At 36.8% G+C, this 27,383-nt stretch overlaps 1 protein-coding gene across 9 annotated transcripts in view; it reads right to left on the reverse strand.

Annotated features, from left to right (window-relative positions):
- Window positions 1–27,383, reverse strand: part of SORCS2 (sortilin related VPS10 domain containing receptor 2) — a 598,972-nt gene that overhangs the window by 164,278 nt on the left and 407,311 nt on the right. The window lies entirely within an intron of this gene.

Raw genomic sequence — 27,383 nt, forward strand, 5'->3', positions numbered from 1 at the left:
CTTTAAAAATCAATGTTAATATTTAGCAAATCCCTCTGGAACAGTATTTTCTATTTCACCCCAGTGTATTAGATTCATTTACATCAGCAAAACTGAAATCTTGCTAGAAAAACACTGATTGAGGCCATGCACTTAGAAGTAGTGACATAGTCTCTGTGCCTAAAAACATCACTGCAAGAATGCTTACTCACTCCTTAGATAAACTGTAAGAAAAAAGACTATATTAATTTCTTGATACATAAAAATACCTAGCTCAATGCATCCATACACACAAAGCAGTGATCACATTCAACAAGCATAGCCAGAGAAGTAAAATGACAAAAAAGCACATAATTCCCACCCCCAACAAAAATACCTTTTAATGGTAACTTTTGATGATACTTTTAATTAGCTTCATAACAGTGACAAAAACCGCCACTACATTTAATATAACACAGCAAATTTCTGATTACCATAACCATCCTCTATGCTGGATTGCTTTAAGTGATAAAATGAAACAACCAACAATCAAAAAACCACAACCAAAACTTGAAAATTGCACTTATCAAAATAAAAGTATATGGGAGTTATTCATGATTCCTTACTTCAGGATGGACAGAAATAGTACAGGCAGAGCAAGGAAAGTAGGAAACATAAACACTGAAGTGTACTGTAATTAAGTCAGAAAATAATAGAAATTACTATATATTATGAGGCACAAATCATCAGTAACTGCTTAGAAAAGATGCTTACAAAAGACCCAATCATTATTACAGAACCATATTCCATGGGAATACCTGTGGGTCTTCCCTTTGTACATCTGCGATTTAGCAGCAAAGGAAATGAGTACAAATAAAGCAATAAGAATCTGCTCCAGACTTTAGTATAGCCCCATGTGGCTTCCTCTGTCGTTTGACCTGATCAATCGGCTTTTAATGTTAGTAAAAGGTTATCTTGGATTGCATTTGCATGTTTGCAGGCTTATTTAAACTGTACCACAGTAGAAACTGTCAGCACCTTTGAAGCAAAAAGCTGACAAGTTTTTCTGGAAGGAACCGCAAGATATAAATAGCTACATAGTTTATAAATCCAGGCCAATTATATGGTCTTCAGTCTGTTCTGTACGTTCCTCTTTGGAAATCTATTCTAAAAACCTTTAGCTTCAATTTAACAAAAATAAAGTTTCCTCTGAAATTAACGGCTCAGGTTGAGAATATCCTCAACATACAAACAAAATGAGCAATGGCACAGGAAAATGTCTTGTTCTGAAACTCACACAGAGAGCAACACTTCTGAATACAGAAAAAAGCCCAGACTTAAGAAAAACATTGTCTCTATAATTCAGTGGAAGAATTGTGTTGCGCAGAAAACAGAAATGCAGTTCGTTCAAAATGCTGAGGTTCGTTTAAAAAAAGTTATGGTAGGTTCACCACCATTTCATTAATAACACACAGTTATTTGTGGGGAAAATAAGAGACGCTGGAATAGTAAAGCACATAAGTCCCTGTTTATGGATGGCCTGACCCTGTGGAGTACACTCAGTGGTCCAAGTGGAAGGCTGGCAGTAGCCCCATCTAACTCACAGGAACTGGTAGCACAGCTGGAGTTGAGCTGAAGTTATGCTGGGAATAAAACCTTATTCCCTGCCTCAAATGTTGTTCAAATTAATTAGGTATAAGCAGAACCAATGACAGCTCTTCCCTCAGGGTAGATCTTGACCAACTGGTTTTGTACCCACTTGTCTCCTTCCAGTTCAAAATACATCAGTCTACAATTCAAAGCAAACTGATTCTTCTGTAAGTTTTAAGCAAATACCTACAAGACTTGCATCAACTTCTTGTTGAAACAGAACTCCAGCTGCACAAAATGATCCAAGAGGAGCCTTCCACTCAAGGGCTTTATGTTCTACACTCAGAAATACTGCCCATGAAACAACAGGCTACGTGCAAGAGGTTACAGGCTATAATTCCAACTTCCACTGAATGGGAAAGGTCACTGACTTCAGTTAAGGGCAGTAACCCACTGGAAGCCAACAAAACATCTTTGGTAAAACTGTTGAGTACTTGTGAGCAGATAAAACTTACTGTCAGATATCCTAAATTTACACCGAGCAATTAGCATAGAAATTGCTTTCTTTTGAAAGGTTAGTTCATGTTTGAACTACAGTCTGGACCTCTTTCTCCTTGGAGAGAACATCTCAGCCTTCTCCACTTCACCCCAACAAGTACCAAACTACCCTCTCCCAAATAGTGTAACTGGCATCAATACAACCAAACATTGACAAACCATTCCCTTTCAAGTTTACTACTTCTGTTTGGTACTGAACAGACTAAAAGCTTGCCCACCTTTTCCCAGCTTTATGGTCAGTGCAAGAAAAAGTAACACATACTCTTTTGTCACTCATCATCCCTCCCCTCATGAGAGCTGGAATCTACAGCTTTTTCATGGAGTTTACATGTAAATCCAAGGCATGCTTAACTTACCATTTTAAGAGTGACTATTGACAATACTTAATCAACTACCATATATTCATACTACCTGCTTTGTTTTTCTTAGGCAGAGCAGACAGAAAGTACTTTACCAAGGTAGGTTTTAATTAGAATTCCTGGTTGAACCACATCAGTTCTGCAAAACAGATCTTTGAAGTATCAATGTGAAAACCATCAGTAGCTCATCAACCAGCTAAAGAATGAATCTGCACTTGAGTACAACACAAACATATTGACAGGTAGATAAATAAATGAAATTTTCAATTTTGCTAATTTCTGTTAAGAAATTAAAACACATGCTATACTACCCTAGCTTTTCTAGAAACTGAAATTTTAACTGTCTTGTGTGTCAAATGGGAAAAACATGTATCATCTACAGTCTGGCTAGCCAGATTTTTTCCTTTCATCTTATTATGAATAATGTTGAAAACACTACAATAAATTTAAATGCCAGGATCTATCACAAAATCCTTGCTGGAAGAGGCTTGATTTTTAAGGGAAACAAATCTGTAGAGATCTGACTTATTAATGGTTTATTAAAAGTTAATTCATGCCAAGAGCATATTAAATGTTCATCTTATTAAAGAAAATATAATGATTTCAGGGAAGATAAAACAATCTTACTAAGAAGATGGTAAAACATATTAATTGGATTAATATTAAAAATGTATTGTTTGGAAACACCACAAATGAAATGCTAACGTGGTAACTAAACTATTCTCCACAGTTATTTTTAAGTTAAACAAAGTTTGGAAGCATTTATTTTGCTAAGACTTGATCACATAAGACCAATCATTTTGATACAATGAAAAGAAAATGTTTGGCAATCCTTTGCTTAACCCCACAATGCTCCTACACTTAATACAATTTCTTTAATGAGGTTAACACAATGTTAAGGGAACTGGGATTTGAATTCCAGGCATTCCATATTTCTTTTGTGAATGTAAGTAAATAATTTTCTTAAACTAATACTAGCTTCCTGAAAGAGAGTTTGAGGAAAAGCTTTTGTAAAATGTAAAGCTCTCAGGTATGTATAATTAACATGCATACAGAGATATATGTAGAGATAGCAGATTAGGATGTATATACAAAGCAATACAGGGTATAAAAACAAGGTAAAAAATTGGGATAACATCCTTTTAACAACACTATTCAAATATGATGCCAAACTACTTTTACCAAGAATATTTGTTTTATTGTTGTTACACAGAGATGAAAATTGCCTCATTACAAGACGTCTCTTCTGATATTTTCAAATGATCAAATAAATTACAATTTTCCAACTTAGATGATAAAACATCAGTTAATACAAGAAAAAGCTTATGGCTGAGTAGAGCAGTTGCAATGCTGAACTTCAAGTTATAGGCAGCTGTGATATAAAATAACTTGAAAGTTTTATACAAAATATTTGCACTTTTCTCAAAAAGACAGTATGTCTATTTTCACTTGCATGGACCTTTTCATTTAAGTCGTTAGACAGAAATATCACAACTTAAGAGATAAAACGGACACTGAAAATAAAATCTTTTTCAATTGCAATCATCAAGGAAAATAGCATGCTTTTTATTCATCCACAAATTATTTTAAACTTTAGCAAAACTGAGGCTTTCCCTACTTATTGTAACATCATTACATTTCCAGGTACCTCTCACTATGTAATCACATTATATATAACCTTTTTCTTTCCTGATCCACTTCACTATTTTCCGAGTGCTTACAGTACTTCTCAGGTTGGTGTCATCTACAGATTTAATAAGCAAAGTCTTGACACACGCTTTTTTTTGACAGTGAAATATTAATAACATTCCCCTATTATAGCTTTTTCAACAGTTTTTTATCCAACTACAATAATTTCTTCTGCTAAAGTCAAAATATATGACATCTACTGCCTGTCCTTTACCCACAAGACCTGTTATTCTAGGTAAGATGAAAATTAAATTGGTTTGACACATTCTGTTCTTGGCAAATCTATGTTTACCATCCCTCTTCTTCTTTATTTTCCTAGGTGCTTACAGGCACTTTTAGTGATTTCTTTCAGTATTTTTCCAGGAATTGAAGTCAAGTATGTAGTAAATCTCACCAAATTGCTTAAGTCTTACGTAGAATGGATGTTAATTTAAAATTAATATTAATTTATAATAAATAACACTTTTAAATGCTTTGTTGATTCAATTTTCATGCCACCTAAAATGTGTAGGCTTCTTAATACCAAATTCTTTTCTTCTGAGAAACACAGTTGTGATGTTTCAAGAGTTGGGAGAAAATGACCTTATTCAAATATATCACTTATTTAAGAATAATGAAAACATAACACTCAGAAACCTACTCAGGCTTCAGCACACTGCAGCCAATTATTTGTTGAACTCTCTAAAGAACTGATTTTACTGCCTTTTATATTACTGTGATTTCTACTAAACCCAGGACAGTCTTTGAAGTACTGGTACTAAAGACCAGGGAGATCATATGTGCATTTTCTGCTCTACAGCAGACCATGCTGTAGATGCATCATGGCTTTGAACAGAAGTAAGAAGCAGCTCAGGTGATATGTTTTGCATCAGTTGTAACCCCTTAAGAGAGAGACAATGCTCATCTTGCTTTATTTACAAGAGCTGTACTAAACAGATATTGGTGGAATTGTGTTACTACGAAATATGGTGAAGCAGATCACTTCTTCCACACTATTTAAAGACAAACCAAAACACCCATTCCTTATATTTTTAAGAAACTAAACTAGGCACATCATGAGAAGGAACAGATAGTTTTTCATTTACTACCTTAGGACCTTCTTACTCAGCATGTCCCGTAACTCTGTGACAGAGAATGTTTAACATGCTTTTTACTTCAATTTACAGCAAGGCACTTCAGACTACATTGACCAAAATGCTGCTGCAACTTCTGATACTACAATATCACCACTTCTTCAGGTGAAGAAAAAGATAATTGTGGAGAGGCTGTTCTGTTAGATTGACCCCACAAGTTTCAACAATGTTAAATGACACAACTGCTTATCGACCACTGGAACTTCACTTGGTCTTCAATGCTTACAGTGTGAGGAAAAAAGGTCAAGCAAATGTGATCTTTCTGTTCACTTGAGTAACATTTTTATATATGCAAAGATCTGGCTTATTTTCAGTTGACCATGACTTATGTATAGAATCAATAGATAACATGTTTAAATCACACAGTTTACTACAGACTTACAACTGCAAACAAAAGCAGAGAGGTGACTGTTTTCAGTGCAAAAGTGGAGAAAGGAGATTATATTTCTAGCAGAAATATCCCTATTCAAAACTAAATTGTGTTTTCCAGGCTAAGAGCTTTAAGAAGATGCATTTCCTTTTTGCAGCACAAGGATTTGATGGTGTGATGGGTATATTAATATCAAGCTGCCAGAAGTGATTAGTAATCTCCTGTGGTTGCTATCAGCCCTGCTCACACTCCCTTCATCCAGAACAGCAAGGAGGAGTGAAAAGAGTATTACCCTTTATCCTACAGAGCAGGAGAGAGAACAGCTTTAGCAGAGCTGAAGACCTGAAGGGATCTGGGATGTGTCAGAAACCTTCCTAGTCTAGACTGTGAGCATTGCTGCTACCTCAGCCAGCTCACAGAGAGAGGCAGTAACATACATTTGTTTTTCTTTTAACCAATAATTCTGTGACCCCATTGAAAAAAAAAAAATCAGCAGCACCAAAAGCTTCCAAAGAATTACCTAGGAAGGTTCAAAGTTATCAACGAGAAATCTACAGCTGGACAACAGAGTTGTCTACAAATTCTTGCCATGCTCTGAAGCAAAGGCATCTGAGTAAGGGCTCAGTGGCTCCCTCCACTTGAGATCCAGGTGCCACATCTGCAGGTAGGACTTGTGTCTAAAAGCCATGTCCAATGGGGGGTGACAAGAATGACTTACACAGTGCCCTGTAGGTTAAAATACATAGCCTGGAATGGAAGAGGTGGGATCGAGATCTTTCCTTGGGTAGAAGAAAAACAAACCCACCTGTCAGTATCAGAAAGGCAAGTCTTCTTCCATCTAATTCCAGGTGCTTTCCTAAACTTGGACAGAATTTGTTGTGTATCTCTCCGGGTTGAGAGAGTATATATGTGTGTGTACATCACATGGGTAAATTAGCTGTAAATATGTTTGATGGAGAACTGCTTCTCTCTTTACATTCATTACTGAGGTAAGATCCTGAGCACCTTTCACCATTTCAATTAAGTGTCTAGAAGTTAGTAGGAGGAATACAAGTCAGAGTGCCTGTCCACCAGACTACAGGAGAGTCTGGTGAAGATGCATTTCATGGCTACACATTAGAGGGGTGAAAGTATTTGCAGGCAGAGTGAGCTGTTTCTATGGCCTTATACTAAAGGTACTCAGTGGGAAGTGGGAGAAAGTAGGTTATACTCCCTGCTTAGTTTATGCATTGTACATTACACAGCCACCATAGGAAAAACAGAGATAATCCCAGGAGCAGGGCTCTGGAGTCGGGTCTGAGTCCCCTGACATTTGACTGTGGAGCAGCTTGCAAAGGTGACACAAGTCACACCATATTCCCACTACGTATTTGTGACTGAGGTGTGTGGAGCAGAAGAGAGAGAAAGAATCACACTGCAGCCCTCACCTTTTATTAAAGGACAACAGCTCCTCCTCCCCCCCAAAAAAACACCTGGATCACACTTTGTATTGAAATTTGACAAACATTTCATTTGTGAAATACTGTTTGTCCAAGGAAAAAATAGAAATCCATTAAATAAATGTAGTCACCTCACCGATGCAAATGCTAAATGCATTTTTTCTGGGAATTATTACACTAAGTGCTACAGATCATCCTCATCTGTTTCCAGCTGTGATCTAATGCTTTAGGAAAATGCATAAAACCTCAAGCACCTGGAGATTAGGAGATCTAACCCCAGTTGATCAGTTTGCAAACCCAAAGCTTAACAGTTTACATAATTTCTACTTTATATTAAAAGTGTGCATGATGATTTCACATTCAGTGAATTTTACTGTACTCATTTTTGCATTAAAATAATTCTTCATGCTATTTTCAGATTACTAGTTACGAATTACACTTTTCTAAGGGGTGGAGAGGGTGAATCTTACAAAACAAGTCTGGTTTTCCTACTATCCTGTAGGTTCTCTCCACCCCTTGGGTCTATTTAATAGCTTAAGTCTCTCTAATGACACTAGAGAGTACCATAACAATAATAATGACTTTTAAGAGAAAGAATCAAATGGCTTGCATATAAAATTTAAAATTTAAAAAAAAAGAGAGAGGGAAGGGCAAAAAACCTATTTTTACTGATGTACTCACACACTTTATCCCTATTTTTAATGCACGCTTGGTGAAATACTGCCTTACGGAAGTTGATGGCAAGATCTTTTGCTCCTTTGATGAGAAATATGTTGGAGGGGGGGTAATAAAATGGAAAAAAAAAAGCTGCATTTCTCTAAGCTTGGTGTGTGCTACTGGAATGTTGTGGTGGAACAAGGTTATGCAGAAATAAACTGGGATGTGTTAGAGTTAAATGCGGTGCTCAGAAAACACAAAGGAAACTGGAATGTTAATGAACCAGAGAGCACAGTTAGAATGCAGAATTAATTTGTAGTTAAGTGAAGCCTGAAATTTGCTATTGGATTCTGCTACTTGTTGACTGTAGTTTGTGTTGGATTCTGAGGATTGCTTGCTTGTTTTTTTCTCATTCTACTGGGATTGAGCATTAAAGAATAAAGGAAACTTAAGTGTATGAGTCACAAATTACCAAAGAGCAGAAGGCTTTAAAATTGCTGTTTCTCAGCCAACTGAGGTTGATTATACTCTTAATCCTTCTGTAATAAATAAACAAACAGAAAGGGAAGACAGAAAGTCCTTAAAGTTGAAAAAACACAGGGTGGGCATGATGAATGACAAGAAGCTCCACATAGTTCCAGGCACAAAAGCACAGTTGTACTTGTCTGCAGCTCCTCACAAAACTGTAATTTTTGTCACATTTTTCATGTACAGCATAGGTAGCAATACCACACATACCAATGCATGTGTTATGCTTCTGCATATGACTTCACTTCCCCAAGAAGAGCATTCAAAAGTACCTGTCTCATTTCTGCAGTGGCACCACTGGGCTGCCTGCTCCTGCTAATTTATTCACCTTTTCTTAGCAGTACCAGCATCCTACCAATTAACAGCATCAATTTCCCATTTCACCACCCTGGGCTCACTCATGGATGCTGCTACAAACAAAAGGTACTGAGATTATGAATTAAAAAACATACACTGGCTCTTGCAGGGCCACGTGGCCCTTGGAAGCGTCAGTAAGCATTTTACACCACTCCTCCCTTGTTTTGCAACTTGATAGATGTAGCACTCTTCTAGCACCCTGAATGCATGGGGGTAGGTCCCCTCCTCATGGGGGTAGTTTGCAATTCCTGAACATGATGAAGGGTTGCCCTCAAGCTCCATTGTCACACACCTCCGGAGGTTTATTCTCTGCTCTCCATGGTGAGCTGCATGGCACATCTCTGCAGCTTCTTTACAGGACTGGCAGCTGATATGCAAACCAAACACAGGCTTGCTGCCTGGTGTTTAGCTTCTTTAGCTGTTTTTAATATGTATGCTTTAGCTGCTCTTGTTGCAGCCTTACAACCTCTGCCAGGTTCTGCTAGGTATGCAGATCTGTTCCTTCTATTTTGTGACTATGTCTCCAAGAAGAGAGTCTTTCCCTCCCGTCTTATCCAATCTGAACCCAGTGTTCTGGCCATGCTGTGATATCCTTGTTCAGCTTGTGCAGTAAGACTGACTGAAGTTTCATAACCTGCTAACCTTAGCTTTTCATCCCTATTCTCAATTATTTCAACTCACAGTGCAAATGTTTGCTGTCAAATATGATTCACATTTAAATAAATGGAATCCCCAAAAGAAAAACACAGCCATTAATTTTTATGGGTTGCTCATGTTGAGTGGTACTTGATAATACAGCTCGTTCACAGCACTCGCTCACACTGATTGGCAACGGCAGGAAGATGAGTCAACTAAAAAACTGGGGAACTGACCTCAATGTGGAGAACTCAGCTGGCATTCAGAGAACTGAAAACGATCTGGCAATCAAAGAAAACCCTTCACAGATTACTCAGGACTATAGGTACTCTTGATTTCACTAATAGATCCTGTTTTATATTATTAGCAGAGAACCATGTAACAATTACTAGGTGAAGAAGAGAACCTAAGAATGGGAACAGGATAATTGAAGATAATTTTTCATAATGAGTTCTTTCATATTTTCATATATTTTTCCAAGAATAATTATTAAAAAAATGTTGGCAACAACCTCTTTCAACTAAATATTTGAATGCATATTGTTTTTGGAACGAAAGAGAAATAATGGGAAACTTAAGTCCTGCACTGGGCCTCCTTTATCTGTAAACTTTTATTGAATCTCCATGTTTGCAAACAATAAATAATAATAATAAAACTGAGCATTTTTACAGCTGCTTTCATCCATAAGCTCTGAGATACTCTTTAGTACGCTTGTCTAACTATAGCCAATAATTTTCCCCTATTGACTGGCGTGGAATGCTCAATGCAAGTGTAGTCCATTAAAAGGGAAATGAGGAGAAAGATTGTCTTGTGGTTAGTGCCTGTGACTGGGAGTAATAATTCTTCAGTTTTATTTCCAGCTCAGCCATTGACTCAGAGTGACCCTGGGCAAGTCACTAAGGCCAAGAGACAAAAAGAGAACGGAGTTCAGTTCATACCTTTAATTTAACCACCAGTATCAAGTCTGATTTTCCTAACTGCTAACTATCTGGAAATTCTCTTTCTGGAAAAACCTTGCCATAATCTCTTGTTCCAGTAGTTGAACCCTCTGAAATTCAATCTTCATGAGAACTTGAACTGGTTTAACTTGAATATTTTTTAAATTTATCTCATTAATTTGTTATAAATCTCAACTGTATACATGCTTAACACAACTAAACTCTTTCTTAAATAATAGGCTTATTTAGTAGAATTTTTATTTTATTATACCAAATTCAAAGTTCAGCAATTTGAGAGCTTCTGGATTAGGAGATGGCACTGGTTTATCCTGGTTCAGACCCATCTTTCCTCTCAGGCACCTTTTTATGATGCATCTACATTTTTCAGGCAAATCTAAGATATGACTCTCCTCTCATATTATTCAGTCTTTTCAATATATTACACTGTCAAACTATTAATTTCTTTTTCCTGGCCTTTGCAAACACAACTTTCTCTCACTGATACTAATCTAAACAATTTTCTTATCCTCCTCTTCACTCCCCTCTCTGGCTCCTTCATTTCTGTCCCTGTGAACTACAGCATTCCTGGCTTTGCTTTCCAGACTTTTAACTACCTTTAGCTCCACTTCGACCATTCTATGAGTGTTGAGACCTCTGCTCCCAATTTCAGCTGGACAACCTTCCTTTGCAAAAGACTTTGGGGGAAAAAAGCCCAACAAACCATCACCCCCAGAAAATATTCTAACTGGTAGCACTGGTATGACAAGATTTCTCGTCATTAATTTACTGTCATAAGAGTGAGGACCTGTCAACAATTTAGGGGTTTTAAATCAAAATGTGAACTATTGGTTTTCTCAATATATGGAAAAACATAGCAAACCCATATGTTAATATAAATGATGTTGCTGCCAACCTTTTCTATGGACTACTAGTAAAACCCAACAGAGTATCAATGGCATCTTACTGAAATTCTCTCTACACACTTTGAGATATAGTAGAGTGTCATTGAGTGTTTGACATATCTAAAAGGAAATTCTCATTAGTGAGTACTTGCATTTTAGAATCAAACAGATTCTAAATAGTAATATCAAATAGATTCCATATATCCACAAATAGAACATTCCTTATCTTCCAAAGATCTGCCAAAAATTAAGTCACATTTATCCATACTTCAACACAGTGAACTACTATCTGCATCAATGTAGTGAAGTGGCAGAAAAAGTTCATGCACTGATTACAGTGGGTATTACTAGAGACCCTGATTTCAGAAAGAAATTACCAACCTGAGTTTTTCTAGATGCCTTTCAGATCGTCTCACTATCCTCAAATTATATATATATATATCCTCAAATTATATATATAACAAAGTAATTTGTTTGTTAATTGACATGACACTATCCCCAGTAAAATCAATGGTCTTTACTTCATTAATTCTGAGGTCAGCAGAGCCCTCCAAGACATTTAATTTCTTCATTGAAAATTCTTGAGTTAATTTGTCAGACTGCAGAACAGAAAATAAATAATACAGAAATACATTAATCATTTACCTTTTTGTCCCTAATGACAGTATTTCATGCTGGGCATTTGTGCTGACAGGATCAAGAAATTTTTCTTAAAGCTACAAGCAGCAAAGAAATATCAGTTTTATAGAGAGAATACAAGGCTGAATGTCCAGCTATGCAGTAGATAGGTCAAGTGAATATTTGTAAATACATTAATTGGAGAATAGGAATTTTATTTCTACTTCCCTCCATTGTGGTAGCTAAAATTTGCCAATTTGCTATAAATTCATGACTCAAAATACAATGTGAAAACTATAAGTAGGCTGTGGAAGGTCAGGATGTTTCTACGGAAATAGAAATTTTGTAGACAGAAAAGAGGACAAATAGTGGAGGACAGAAGATGATGGTCAGAAAGTTACGGACATTATACAGAAGAAGTGGCAGTAGTAAAGACAGATGGGAGAAAGAGAGAGGCTTGAGACGAGGGAATGGAAATACTGAACAGAATTCTGTTCCACAAACTCAAGAGCCTTCATAATCTGTTCATTGAGCAGCTTTATGATGGGATGCAAAGTAGCATATAAATAATTGAACACCTTTGTGAATAAAAAAAATGAAAATAAACCCATCTGTTAGGCTTTCCACAGAAAAAACCACGAGCTTATAACATTGCAAAAGTATGTTGACATTAAAAGTTCACTAAGAAGAAAAACCTTTACTATTCAGGAGATCACTGAAAAATTCAGCCTTTCTTCTATATACATATAGCAGCTTCAGAAATAATAGCTATCAAGAAATTTTTTATCATTATCAAAAATGAGTGAATGCTTTACACCAAATTTGAACCCTTTCCATTACGTTGGTTTGATCTTGAATATTGCAACAGTTACCTGCTTTGTAAGAGAGAGGAGGAAAGAGGAAAGGAAATATATGAAACATAAGGAGTAACACTGGGCAATAATACAAAAGAAAAAAAATTTAGTTCAATGCTCCTCTTCCAGCTGGGTTTAACAACAAAACAGGCACAGAGGCTCCAGGCAGCTTTTTTATTGGCACACAAGTGCCAAGAGGGTTTCTCTACTATGTTATCTGATATGTTACTGTTACTACAGTCATCACACAAAACCTATAGTAATTATACTTAATTTGTATTCTTTTGATACATGTTCCTCAGGCAGGGACTGGGTCTTTTCTTGTGGCTTGTGTGGCATGAAGTTTAAAGACTACATATGATACTATAAGAATTTAAATAATACAAGTGAATGTGTGGAGAGAACTGAACCTTGGCTCCTAACCTAGCACCCATTCTTTCCTAAGCATTTCTAGTGGTCTGCATGCAGCTGTGGACTCTAAATGAAAATAATTTAATTCAAAAAATTCCAAAAAATATACATTTATTGGAGGTTTTAGCTCTTGTAGTCAGATTTATGAAGATGCTGGAAGCACTCAAATACAAATATGTGCCTAGAATGAGCTCCAGCAGTCCCCACAACAGTTTAACTAAACTTCAGTTTTAACCACTGAATTGCTCAAGCATTTATACAAATTCTACAAGTCTGTCTGCTTTCTCTGGTCCCTTAATCTCCTTATAAACCTTAACCAGGGTCTCCAGTTCTATTCATATGTCCTTAAAGCTTCATGAAATTCTAAGCAGATAACAGATCTATGCAGAAGGGAGCCAGATCTAATTCCAGAATCCCCATTGAACTATTTATTTGACTCCAAAAAAAAACAAAGGAATGTCTTGTGGTTTGTCCCTATAACATTATCCCAATTTTCCCAAGAATGACAAGATACTTCATTATACAAAACGGCATGTGCACAAACTGTGTATATGGACATAGAGGTGACATTTATAAACTCTGCATGAATTTTTCAGTGAAAAGCCCAAGGGACAAGCCCATGCTGTTTGCCATGCTTTGGAACAAATTTAGTTCATTTTTAAGCAAGTATTGGGTCATGTTGCATGGTAGATTACCTTTTCCCTTCTAATCTAGGTAGCACCTGGTTAATAAACAGTTTAAATACACTGGGGATATGGTAAATCACTAAGAAAGAAGCATGGAGATAGGAGTGCTTTAATTTATTTAGAAAAACTTCTGTTAAGGTGAGAAAATGGTAATTACCCTTACAGTAGAGAATCATCAGCATCTACGCTTGAGGAGCTGTAAAAAAAATCAGTCTAAAAAGTGGTTCATCTTAAACAGCCAAGACAACACCTACTGCATAGCTCGCTGGGGTTCAGACCTAAGTGGGACAAGTGAAAAAAAACCCAAACAAACATAAGAGTATAGTGTTCCAGTTATAACAGTTTGTCTTATTCAACTGCTCCCAGAGATCTTTTTCCTCTGCTCCTTTCCTGCATAGCACTAATTCCAAAGACAGGCTGATATAAGGACTTCTGGTATGCCACTTGACTTATACCTGCTATGAGATATCCACTGCCACTTCATACTAGTTTTTATCACTTCTTTTGTTTTTTAAATAAACTGTGATTTGATAGTTACATTGTAACTAATCTGATTTCAACGTAGCAATCCAAAAAGACAAAAAAACTAGTTTCTCTCTAATGTGGCAGAGAGGTAGATACCTTGACTTTTACTAGTCATCTTAAGACATCTATTTTAGGACAGGATGCATAACATTTATACTGCCAATATCTGATACTGAGAATTCTGATGTTCTAGAAACAGATGTTGAAGCCCTAATTGATATTAAGCTCAAGTTTACCTTTTTTTTTTTTTTTAATATGAAGAGATAAAGCTCTTCCACCATTTTGTAGACATCCAGATGGCTGAAAATATTCTCAATGGCCATCCAATTAATTGCTCTATATGGTTCATAATGGAAAGCAGATAGTCACTTTATGCATGCACAGCTAATTCTAAATGCCTTGAAACACCATCATATTCTCATCTTCTAATGTTTCCAGTTTGTGGAGTCTCCCTCTGGAAAGCACTGAAAGAAGAATCATATTCCTTGCAGATAAAGATAAAGGTGGTAAATGAAAGCTTTGGTCAACCATTTCAAAGACAGTAAACAATAATTTTGAAACTTTCATTAATGGCACCATGAATATATCTATAATTATTTCTGCTGATTCTCAAGACTTAGCCATTAAAGAAAGCAAAGTTTTTTATCACACTTCAATTCTCAAGAAAAATCTTTTTTTAAAAAAAATTGTTATTGTTATTATTTTTTTAAAGGAAACTAATACAAGTTTAGGGCTACAATCACTGGTACTCTGCTGGTGACAACAGTGACACAGGAATAGGTTTCATTTTACTTTCAGCTCACTTTAAAACAGACCTGCATTCAGTTCGCACCTCTGGAGCATACCAGGCACTAAGAAAATACAGCAATATTCTGCTTTTTCATTGAATTTACATTAATATTATTTACATTTTAAAATAGTGTCAAAAAAAAAAGTGTAATGTATTCTGCACATCTGATCGTTGTTGATCAGGCACCAAAAGAACACTAAAACATAACCCCAAAGCAGGTATACAGATAGTATCAAAAAGCTTCAATATTAAGTGGTCCAAAAAACCCTCTGAAAAACTCTATACCAGGGTTCAATTCAACAGCAATTAGCAGCAAGCATTCGTAAAAGACAGAGAGATGCTTCACTGGTTCAACAGACCAAGCAGCTGTGCTCTGGGACCTGCCAGTCACTATGAATGACACAAAGAGGAGCACTAACAATTTAAGATAACCATGTTACTCATCATCTCCTAATTCTTAACATTTGCCATGGCACACTTGTTTCTCAGCACACCTATGGCAAAGCACAGTTTATTACATGGGGTTGTTTGTTTTTTGGTTTTTTTTTTGCTGCAGCTTAACTCTCTTCTTTAAATGTATGTGTCCTAAATTTTCATTCTGAAACATTTTTTCTGCTACAGATGTAAATCATAAAGTTTCATTTATCTCTACACATATGCACTGATTATAGGCAACTTCTGATTCCCTGTTAGGCAGAATAGATCTACCATGACTAATAAATGCCTATACTTTAGTATAGGAAGAACTTGGCCAAGTATCCTCATTAGTTTCAGAGTTTGTTTTCATGCAGAGTTATAACCCTACGAACTCTTTCTCTGCTCCTTCATCTAAGCACACTTCCTCCTCAAAAACTGTAACACAAAGAGCTGCAACGAATCTGGCTGTTTGTGCTCAGTGCTTGCAGAATTCAAACCAAGTTCAGTGTAAATATGTATCCATTCTTCTTTCATTTGTCAGCTACCACGTAAATATAACATCTTACATAGCAATTATATTTAAATATCCATCACTTATGATCTGAATGCAGAAATATTTACAATGTTTTGCATTTTGTTATCATTCTTCACTTAATAATGACATAGATTTAGTACTTAATAATGGAGCATAATAGACAAAAGTACGTTAAATATATATTGCAGTGAGAATGGAATAGTTCAGAGAAAATTATTACTATTACTTTAGAAATGACACATCTGGCAGCAAGAAGCTTAAGAAACTTAAAGCAGAAGCTCACACTAAGTTTAACACATTTGCCTGGAAACATAAGGACTAATTTTCAGGGGAGATTACTAGCAATACATCCCATGGAAGTCATAAGAAACAAGACCTCTTCAGGACCCTTGCAAATCCAGGCCTTGTCTGCTGTGCACCCAGCCCCCCAAAAGGGATTTAAGAGATTTAACGTAAGGCCCAAAAAGACAGGTTTGTAATGCACAAAGATAAAGAGCTATTGTGCTGGATTGTTTTGTGTTGGCAAGAGTCATTATACCTTTATCAACAGTATGAAGGCATACAAGAAAGAAATATTGCCAGAATGGCTGGAGAGATCCCATAAAACCAGCTGGGACTGGCTGTGACAAGGAGGAAACCAGAATCACTCAGGCAAAAAATTCTGCAGTACGACAATTTTTGTTGTTCTTCTTCTGTTTTAAATTCAATATGAAGGGAGTGTGCCAAGAAATATATATGGGGTCTGGTCCACAGTGCTGTGGAGAAGGGCACGAACTTTTTCCCAGCCACATGAAAATCCTTTTCGAGTTGGTTTAAGAGAGCATAATTATATTGCTTATTCCAATGCCACAGTAAAAAACTAACGCTAAAAAAAAAAAAAATAGCACACTTCATCAGTGAATATCTGACACTTTGCAAGCTCTCTGTTTTAAATCTGTTTTACGAAAAAATAAGTGAACGGAAAGATCATTACTGAAATTGTGGGGGGGGACCCCAAAATTAATTTCAGCGAAGGGTTTCTAAGATGATTGGGTCACAGTTACCCACAGTACATATATACAGTATCCAACACAGATTTTACAGGTGCTCTCCAGATTTTACTGCAAGTCTGTGAAAAATAATAGTCCTCTCAAGGACATCCATTTTCCCAGGGCTTAACAAAATAAATCTAAAAGATGAATGGCCTTCCTTTTTCAAACCAGTCTCGAAATTACAGAGATTCACCAGTATGGCAGTCTCTTTGGAAGTAAGAGCCATAAACAGTTTAATCCCCTGATTTGATGATGTTTTCATACCCTTCACATCAAAACAGAGCAGCTGTTATGCACTAATGAATACAGCCCAGTTTTAAACTTCTTGCTCATTCTAAGTCCCATTCTAACCCACTCGGACACTCACAGCAGCAGCAGCTTCATGGAAATTTTCAGTTGGACCACAGTAAACTATACTGAGAAAGGGAAATGCACACAGTCAGAATATCATTCCTGATTAGGAAGCAAAAAACCCTCATGGTTTAGTTCCAGGCAGTTTCTTTTTTGTTGCTCCCCACCATCTCTAATCCAAGTGCTACCTCCTACATACTTGTCATGTCCTTCTGGAAATGGTCTCACCACTTTTTTTGTCCATGGACCAAAAAATGAACTGCAGGAAGCTGCTGTGTGGCCTTCTCACACTAATCTACAGCCCAAACCCCATCCCAGTTTGAGGTCAGGATCAGGGAATCGCACAGCAGAACACAATGCCACCGAGAGGAGGGGACAATGAGACAAGGACAGGAATTCCAGATCTCCTTGGTCAAAAAAAGGCATAGAAGCACTTAAGATAGGGTTCAAGGAGCACCTAGATTGCATGCCCTGGTTAAAACAATCTTTGGTCTTTCAGAAAACTTAGTTCTTACCACAGAGAAACAGGACTTCATACAATCATAGAATTGTTAAGGTTAGAAAAGACCTTTAAGATCATCAAGTCCAACCATCACCCCAGCACCACCACCACGTAAACTGCATCCCCAAGTGCCATATCCACATGCTTTTTTAACACTTCCACGGATGGTGACTCCAACTGCTTCCCTACGGAGTCTGTTCCAATGCTTTACAACCCTTTCCATTACTTTTTTTTCCCCTAATATCCAACCTAAGCTCTGTGGAATAGACCAAAGCAGACATAGAAGCAGACTGCATTGCTGTGTTTCATCCCACAACTGGAGCAATAACAGGAGAACACATATTTTCTAGATGTTAAATTAAAAAAACCTCACTGATATTTGCAACAGATATTTAATGACCTATAAACAGAACCAAATCTAAAACATTACCTTGACCACTAGACACAAGATTGAAGTGAATGAAATAAGTTTGATAGATCTGGAATTTAGGAAGAAAAAGTACATGTCCCTTTAATTGACTTCCTCTTCCTTGGGTTATTCATTTAAGAATAATGAATTCTCATTCTCTTCCTTAGAGGCTCTATCAATAACATTGCAGACAAACCCTATTAGCATTTAAAGGCTGCAACCTGCTTGAATTGCTTTGAGATTCCTTTGAGCTCATCTCCCAGCCAGACAATACACTGAAACCAACTTAGCCCACTCCTTTTGAAATATTGCTGCTATTTTGCTCTTAATATATCACAAACAAAAATACATCTTCATTCTGACAGAGGACCACAACGGATTTTGCATAAAGTTGAATAAATGAGAGCAGATGATAACCAAGCAATATCCAATCTGATGGTTTCAAACAGTACATCTATTTTGCATAAATTATCTTTTGAAAAAAATTCCTCAAAACTATTTACTTTCTACTTGGTTCAGAAGTGGTGAAATATGAAATCATCCCAAAGTCATGCTGTTCCGGGAGTTCTGAAATTACTTTGTAAACACTCAAAGCTACTCCCTTGTTTTTGAGGGGGGGATATTGCACTCTAGCATTGCTGTATATGCTTCACTTGTTTTCGTATATATATATATATATATTTATTTCAGTCCTTTTTTCCAAGGCTGACAAAACAGTAGCCTCAGTGCCATCTTTGGGAAACAACTGCATGGGTTAATTACACAATGTGTGAATAAAGTCTTTTCTTCCATCAGTTTTCTATTTCCCTCTTCCAGTTTCAATCAGTGTTTCCTTGTTCTTCTATTCAAGCTTTAAAAATAAAATACAAATTCACATCCTGCTTTTCTTTACTGTAATCATTACTTTAGCTAATTTTACTGTTTCCTCTTATTCATCTCTCCCTAAATAGTCCAAGAGTTTTCAATCTCTTCACACGATGTATTTTCTCCATACCCACCGCATTCTCGTCTTCTCTCTCAACCACTTTTTCTCTCTCTCCCTCTTTCCAGTGAGTCTTTCTGATGCAACAATTGGAACCAAACACAATATCTCAGGTGAGGGCAAAGTACTGACTTTTCTTGGGTTTTAATAAAATCATAGCCATAATATTCGCAGTATTTTTTTGTCCCCCATTTTTATAACTTTTGAATATTTGTTTATTCTTTGGCAGCTGTGGCACAATACACAGAAGCCTCAATTCAGCTGTCTACACTGATGCCAAGGCCTATTTTTGACTGGATGCTGTCAAGTTAGAGCATAAAATTAATTTCTAAATTTAAACATCTGCATGAATATCTAGACCCGAAATAGTTACCCAAGCTTCTCTAAGTAATGAAGAGAAATAGGCACTTTAAGGCACAAATTCAGACATGCATTCTATAAATTGAACTCAATCCTAAAAGTGCAGTTCCTTCCACCAGTTATAACTAACTGAGATATTGACACCCACGCCTTAGGCCTGAGGAATCCTACCCAAAAAGTTAACCATCTCTAATTTTTAAAATTCCACCAATTTCTATTTATAAAACCATAAAACACTGAAGTAACAAAAAACCATGAGAAAAACAAAAATGACAATAATAATTTTAGGGGACTATCTTTAGGGGTCATTACCAAATCAAAGAAAAAGAGGATTGGCAGAATGGGTCAACATTGTTTATTTTGATGACAACATTTCAAAATCACTGTTGTTCTAATCACAAATTCTCACAGCTTTGTCACATTTTTCTGATTAATTGTTCAAACAATTTTTTTCTTTTCTTAGGAAAAAAGCTTCCATTTCATCTGACATCCTCCAGTTTGAATTACAGAGTTGAATTCTCTGCTACTTTGAAGAGCTGATAACACATTCTGATTGCAGAAGGGCACACAAATAAGACACTCAAAGTGCAAACCAAGAGATCAAGAGTTTCTCTGAGACAACATCATTTAAGAATACTTCTGCACTTCTTTGAAATTTTGTTGCTATTTATGTTGTTGTAAAGAAGTGGAGCTGGTGATGGAAGCAGAGGAAGAAAAGAGGGGTGGGAGCAAGAATATACAGCTGAATAAAAATTAGAGAAAAAAAGTAACATCTTTCCCAGTAGAAATTACTCTATTGGTACAGCACATACGGGATTATTCCACAAAAATAGTAGGCTATGCTTTCTGTAAAGAGGAAAAAACCAACCAACCCCCCCACAGAAAAGCCCCAACAACTTAGAAAGGCCCTAAAAAGAAGTCAAATTTAATGTAAAAGCCCAACAGCATCAATGCCCTTTTGTACAAATATTGAAAGTTAAAGGAAGATTTCATTTCCCAATGGCAATGCCAGCAGCTGTGCTCAGGAGCTTTCCCAGGTTTTCATTTTGCTTGCTTGTTTTCCAGTAAAGTACTATTGATTCCCAGTCAGGTCTTACAAAAGGGTTGTATAAAATAGTCTCTGAGAAAATTACCACAATGTCTTTATTCACCTCCTGCCCTCTCCTTCCACTCGACTTAAACAAAGGAGTCTTAATGATTCTCCTGCTTGATGCTTTAAAGAATAGGAACCTGCAATAAAAACAGCAACTGCTGTTTGCTTACTGAGTCTTTTATGTTAAATGTAGGCCCTTTAAGAATACGTTGAGCTGATTTTAAAAAATTTTTAGAAGCTCTTTCTGTATAATCAGACATCAAAGTTTGATGTGGAATATGGTTTTGCAACAAAATTTCATCCTTTCTCATTTGCATTTCAAATAAACCAATGATATCGTACAAAAGGATTGGGAACTGAAATAAAACACACTTTACACTTTGATATGTTAGCTGTTGTTCACTTCTGTGGCTTCAACTTTTTCTGCTACTACAGTTACTACAACTTCACACCATTTTTAATTTTTTTTAACTTAACCTTATGCCACCACCAGTGTCTGTAGCTGAAAAGGTTGCCCTGACATGGGTTTCTAAACACCATGGAAATCTACAACAGAGATGGATTATGGCTTCAAAAGCTTTCAAAATGAAGTTGCAGCTTATTTTTCTCTTTATCCTCATTTAATGTCCTCAGACTCCCTTCCAGCCCCTCTTTGTAGCAGGCATCATCTGCTGCTCAACTCCACGTTTGTCTCCTGCTGCAATCTTCTGTAATCTGAAAACAAATTTTACAGAAGGATTAAAAAAACCCCATAAATGTCCTAAATTATAAGCCTGAGTTTATTCCGCCAATGTTGCCAAGTCTGCAGCTGTATGTAATTTAGGAATGCTACCAGGAAGGAGGGGAAAGGAGAGGTCAGGACATCACGTTGGTGCTCGTTCTCGCTGTCACCACACACCGTATGAAATACAAGTGAGTTCATATCCACAAGGTCCCAAAGCAGCAGCTGTTTAAGTTCACATTACTGACTCACACCTGATTACGCTCAGCACATCACGGAGGGGAGAGCAGGAACAACAGCACATAATGATCCAGAAAACATCTGTTTATCACCTACCTGACTTGTTTCAAAAATGCATTTTTGGGATATAAAGACTGTGATTATTCTGCAGATAGTCTGCCTTTGATTCAGTGAAAGGTCATTTCTGTTTTGTGTGCAGCACGGATAGAGTCCTGTGAGAGAGATGTATCCCTCAGAAATGCTGATGGAAAGATGCTTCCAATAAACAGACAAAAAGGACAAATGCAGTCACACCTCATGCACATTTCCCAGGTGAACGAACTCTGCTCTCTCCACTAAACAACCACAACCTGACTCTCACCATTGCAAATACAGATCACTACCACCACCAGCACAATTTCTGCCAGCATATTTCTATCCAAAGCCTGTATTATCAGAAATGTATCAGCCATAATGTGGATGTGGACTGGGGAGAGCCTCAGCAGGCCAACAACTAGGTGAAACCAAGATTTTTCAAAGCAAAAACCAGCAGAGCTGTTCACAGATAATCATCTGGGGATGGATATTAAAGGTCAAGTTGGAATAACGTTTTTTTCACTTCTAACTAGGTCTTTTCCACACATGCCTCCTCAAAAAGCAGACGTCTGGGATGATCTGTCTCCTGCCTGGTCTCTGTTCCAAAAGAAAACGCTTTGGAAAGGTTAAGACAAGATCACTTAGCCTGTTTTGACTATTTAAGCACAAGGCAGAAAGCAGTTGTGTCTTTCCTTAAAAAGGAAATTTTTGCACTTTTCTGCACACTTATCAAACTAAGCCTCACATTTTATGTGTAGTTTGCTTGTTTAGAGTGCTGCTGATATGCTCTGCACTTCATGAGAAGTGCTGCCTGCCCCAGAGAATGAGGGTGATCTGCAGTCTCAAAATCACAGGTAGTCCCTACTGAATTAAAAAGGTTATTCATGTGTGTAAAGTTCCATTTATATTAAAGGAAAGACATAATTGGAGCTTAAAGCTGACAAATGCCCCCCCCCCCCAACGCTCCCCAAAACAAACAACCAGAAAAAGCCACTGGAAATGGCAGAGGATGGAACGAAAGGGGGAAAATCAGAAAGCACTACCTATCCCTAAGGAAACCCCCTGAGGACACAAGCCTGTGCCATTTTTCACTTATTCTGTAGCATAATTAGCCCAAAACCTTGATAAACCTGTTATTAAACCCCAAACCCCAGCTAACAGGCCTGTTCACATGACAATGGTTTCCTCAACTGATATCAGGTATTTGCAGCAAAACATAAAGAGAAAACTATGAGTCAGAAGCAGTTTTTATTTAAAATAAGAATAAAAATTGTTCTTCGGGTGAACACTTCCATATTGTTGGCCCTGTACATAATCTAAGTCCTGATACTTGTATCTGTGGAAAGAGTGAATTGGAAACTATTATCCTTGCCTATACAAATAGTCCCACTTGAGACACACCTCAAGTCAAGCACAGGATTAGGCCTTAATATGTTGTGTTTGGAAACCTTCCTCTATTAGGAAGGTGTTATATCACCTTCTCACAGGAGATTTCCAGCAGTGTTGCCAGGATTAAGATGCCTTAAACTTCATCCCACAGGATAACACAGGACAGCTATATGGTTTTATGCAGACCAAAAAAAAAATTTCAGATTATTACATTTTATTCATAGATATTAAAGAAATTACTCTGAGATCACAAAGACCATCTTTGGATCAATGTTACTTTCATATCAGTTAAGCATTTTGGATAAAAGGCTTACATTTGCTTTTGAGAATTTCCACTTTACCAACTCAAATATATACTGTATCCACATGAAAATTCAGAGTGCCTCTCTGTCATCATATTTCCAGATAAAATATGATGTGTCTGCTCTCCAGTTCCAGTGTGCTTTGTATCTATGTGATGCTATTCCTATAATCATGAATTTCTAAATTAGATTTAGAATTTGCTGAAAAAAGGTTCTAAGATATGTTTCCTTTATTCTCAAATATTTAAAGTAAAAAATGGATTAGAAACTGTGCTTAATATAATCACCTACCCTAAGGCATTTTCCCCCGTCTCTCATTAAAAATGAAAATCAATTTAAAATAAAACAATGCAGCACCTCACAATATCACTGTTTGAAACCTCTTACATAATAACGATATTAATTCAACTCAAATTTAAAAGTAGTTTTATTAAGCAAAGTTCTGCATTTTTCACTGGGTAGAACTATTACAGGTAATATAATGCCTCTCAACTCTACTAACAGTCATAAAAGACCTTGCAGAGGAACTGACATGATTTAAGTATCATACAGGAAGACTGAACTATAGTTCCATCTGAACCTGAACACAGGATTTTTATAGCCAGCACTGTCAACATGAAGAGATGCTGCTAAATTCAAGTTAGGGGAAAAAGTGAAAATCAATATTATTATAAATTACATGTTTTCTTGAAATTTGCAGTAATTGAGAGACATATCTAGAGAGCCAGATATCCATTTGTTTGTAGTGCAGGCCCTTGAGCCAGAAGGGTGATACTAATAAAACACATACATGTGTCAATACTTGAATCAGTAGTCACTAAAAAGGTTACAAGTGCAACAATTCTAATCCAATTATAAAGGCAAAAAAAGTCCATAAAATCTATATCAAAAGCTGAGGTATTAGTCTAAAACTTTTTTTTCATTCCACAGTGACAGATGAATGTTATATTGTCCTTAGAGGTATCTACCGAGTGATGCATTTTTTGCTATCATTTAATAGGCAAGTTATTTAAAATCAATACTCCCACACACACTGTCATTCTTCTCCTTCTGTCCCATTCAGGACCGTGGAAGCAAAGAATCCCCATATGTAATTATAAATCCATTTAAAACAAAATATTGAACCATGTTTTCAAATCTTCTTCCTACTATATGGCATTTTCAATGTAATTACTTCTAAACCTTGCACAGCTGAAGTTAGTTTCTTTATGAAAAAACCTTGGGAATACTTTGGAAATGCAGAAGAAGATGAAAACCTGTGTTGAATTTCCACATAATTATCAACACGGTCTTTTGGTCACATCTGCAAGGGGAGTCAAGACACCTACCTGACAAAACAGAATAAACAACCCTGCATTTTTTAGAAGTGTAAAAGTTTGTCTAACCAACTGTCCTGACAGGGTTTCCTGAGCCATCCTTTTAAGCAGAAGGATGATGAAAAGACACCTGAGTTGACACTCCTAACTATCATGCAAAAACAGACATATGATTGCAGAGGTCCAAAAGGTAAACTTGTGTATTCTGGGTTTCCCTTGGGTCTGTGTTGATTTTTGATATATATTTATTATTATTATTATTATTCTTTTTTTAATCTACTCTCTCATCTGAATGTAAAGACTGAGGCATCTAGAGTGGAATTAAACTCCTGTTAGTACATTGAAAGGAGCAGAGGAGCAAGAGCACACCTAACCTCAGTGACATAAAACAGTGAAAAATACCCCCTCCTTCTAGACATTGTACACTGAGCAAACACCTCCTGTTTGATACTGACAGAAGGCCAGCGTTATCAGCTTTCCTCCTAAATCAAATGTTTCACTTTGTATAGACATAAGTGACATATGCTGGTTTGGGATTTTTTATTTACTATACTATATGATAACCTACACACCAGGTAAAAGAGCATGCCACCTACCACCTTAAAGCCAAACTGGACAAGGGCATATGGTAATACTTGTACATTGGGTCAGCAAGAAGAGATTTAGAGAGGTAAGAAGGAGTAGTAGCAGGATCCTGTCTCTAGGCCCTCCTTTTGTGAATCATCTGGGAAGTCCCGGATTTGGCCCTGCCTTTCAGAAGTATCTTTTATATCCACTGATCACTTAGTATAAAGCAGAAATACTCCTAGGAGAATGGAGATTTAGGAGACATCTCTGAAAAGTACAAGCTCTGGCTTGGATTCCCTCTAGCTAAAGCAGTCCATGATCCTGGTTTTACATTTCCTGGACAGATGCTCTTATCACTTACCTCTAAGTATAAAGGTATTACCCCCAGCTACAGTAGCCATAGCTTTGCAACACTGTCAGTACAGGTTAGCATGTTCTGAATATACCTACTGGATTATTTGCTTGGGGGATCAGACAGTGAGAGACAGCTCTGTGATCCACTCACTGCCTCCAGCACCAAGCAGAAGGCAAGACATTCAGCTCAGCTGAGGCTGGGGCACCTCTGGGCTTGCACGGCAGTAAAAGACTTAACCCTACTAGTGAAAAAGCTGGACTTCCAGGGACTGTAACTCCCTCAGTGATGTTCTCAGGATTATTCTCCTGCACTTCAATTCCATCAAAATTGTATTTAGATGCTAAATTTTGAGCTAGGTTTAAGCGAAAACGATGAGTGTGCTGTAAGAGGCAACAAAGAAATGAATAACTGGGGAGAGGTGTGTGTCACATTCGCAAAGAAGACTGTATCCATACCTATCTGCTGAAAGAAATGAGAAGATTTAGAAAGTGATGAGAAAGTTTAGCACCCAATATCATGTTCATTCATTGAATCCATCACTTAACAAAGACAATATATAGAAAACATCACATGAAAAAGCTGTAAGGGAATTCCATTCAGAATGTTGAGAAAGAGTATGTTTAATCATTTCAGGAGCATTCAAGCGTATCCTGGTACATCTTCTGAACAGGATCATTTACTGTGTGATACATCTGTCATAATACTGGAACAGTTTTTAATTAAGCATCATCAATTATAGAAGAGTAAACATTCAATAATAATTATTCAGAGACCAAAACTTTAAAATATATTGGGTGCATTTATCATTTCACATTTTTAAACATAGCCAGACAAAGCACTGGCCAGAGGAAAGTGGAGATGGTACATAGGGGCTTTTGTAGTTTTATGCTCTTCAAATAGTCATAAGATTAGTTACACTGGTGCTGACAGAGGGTTCATATCAATGTCTTTTCTCCAGGACTGGAGAGGAATAGATTTCTGAGAAAAACTACTATAGAAAAGTAAATCTTTTCTCCACACTTTTTGCCCTATAGCCTTTCTACACTGCCATCTTCCACCAACCCACAGTTCAGTAGCTATCAAGACAAGACTGGCAATTTTGTGTCTAACAGTATAGATGTCGGCTTTTTCCATTAATTTCTTAATCCTTTTTTAAAACATCACAAATGTTTGGCACCCACAGGCTCCTGCGCCAACACTGAAACACAAAAAGCAGTTGTAGGAGAAGGAAAGGAGGACCATCAGAAATTCCAGAGAGACTATCAAACAAATCATTCTCATTCAAATATTGGTCAGTTCCTCAAAAACACCTCTAACGTATTTCAGATATTCAGATTCATACAGAATTCATTCAATATGAATTTAATTCATTATTTTTATTGTTTAAAAGTGTTTCTAATGATATGCATATTGAGCTTAATGGGTAGTTTCATAGATCACACATCCTCCTTTTTGTCCCCCTCCAATTTGGAGGTGTACTGCACACCTGTTAGTGCTCTGGTGGCACATCAGATTTCAGCAACAGGTACAAGGCAGAGCTATTTCATCCCTAAGTTCCTTTTCCCTCCTAGGTAACTACCATCAGCTTCTGGCAATTTATTTTAATATCTCCTCTACTGGAACTTCAGTTTAAAACTCTTGGATTTTCCCTGTGAACAAGAGTGATGGTGGAAGGACCTCTTGACTCAATTCAGACAGCAGAAGTTTCTTACATTCTCTTTATTGTTTCAAAGTTTACAC

Source organism: Chiroxiphia lanceolata, chromosome 4 (genome assembly GCF_009829145.1).
Source record: "Chiroxiphia lanceolata isolate bChiLan1 chromosome 4, bChiLan1.pri, whole genome shotgun sequence".
Classification (NCBI taxonomy): Eukaryota; Metazoa; Chordata; class Aves; order Passeriformes; family Pipridae; genus Chiroxiphia; species Chiroxiphia lanceolata.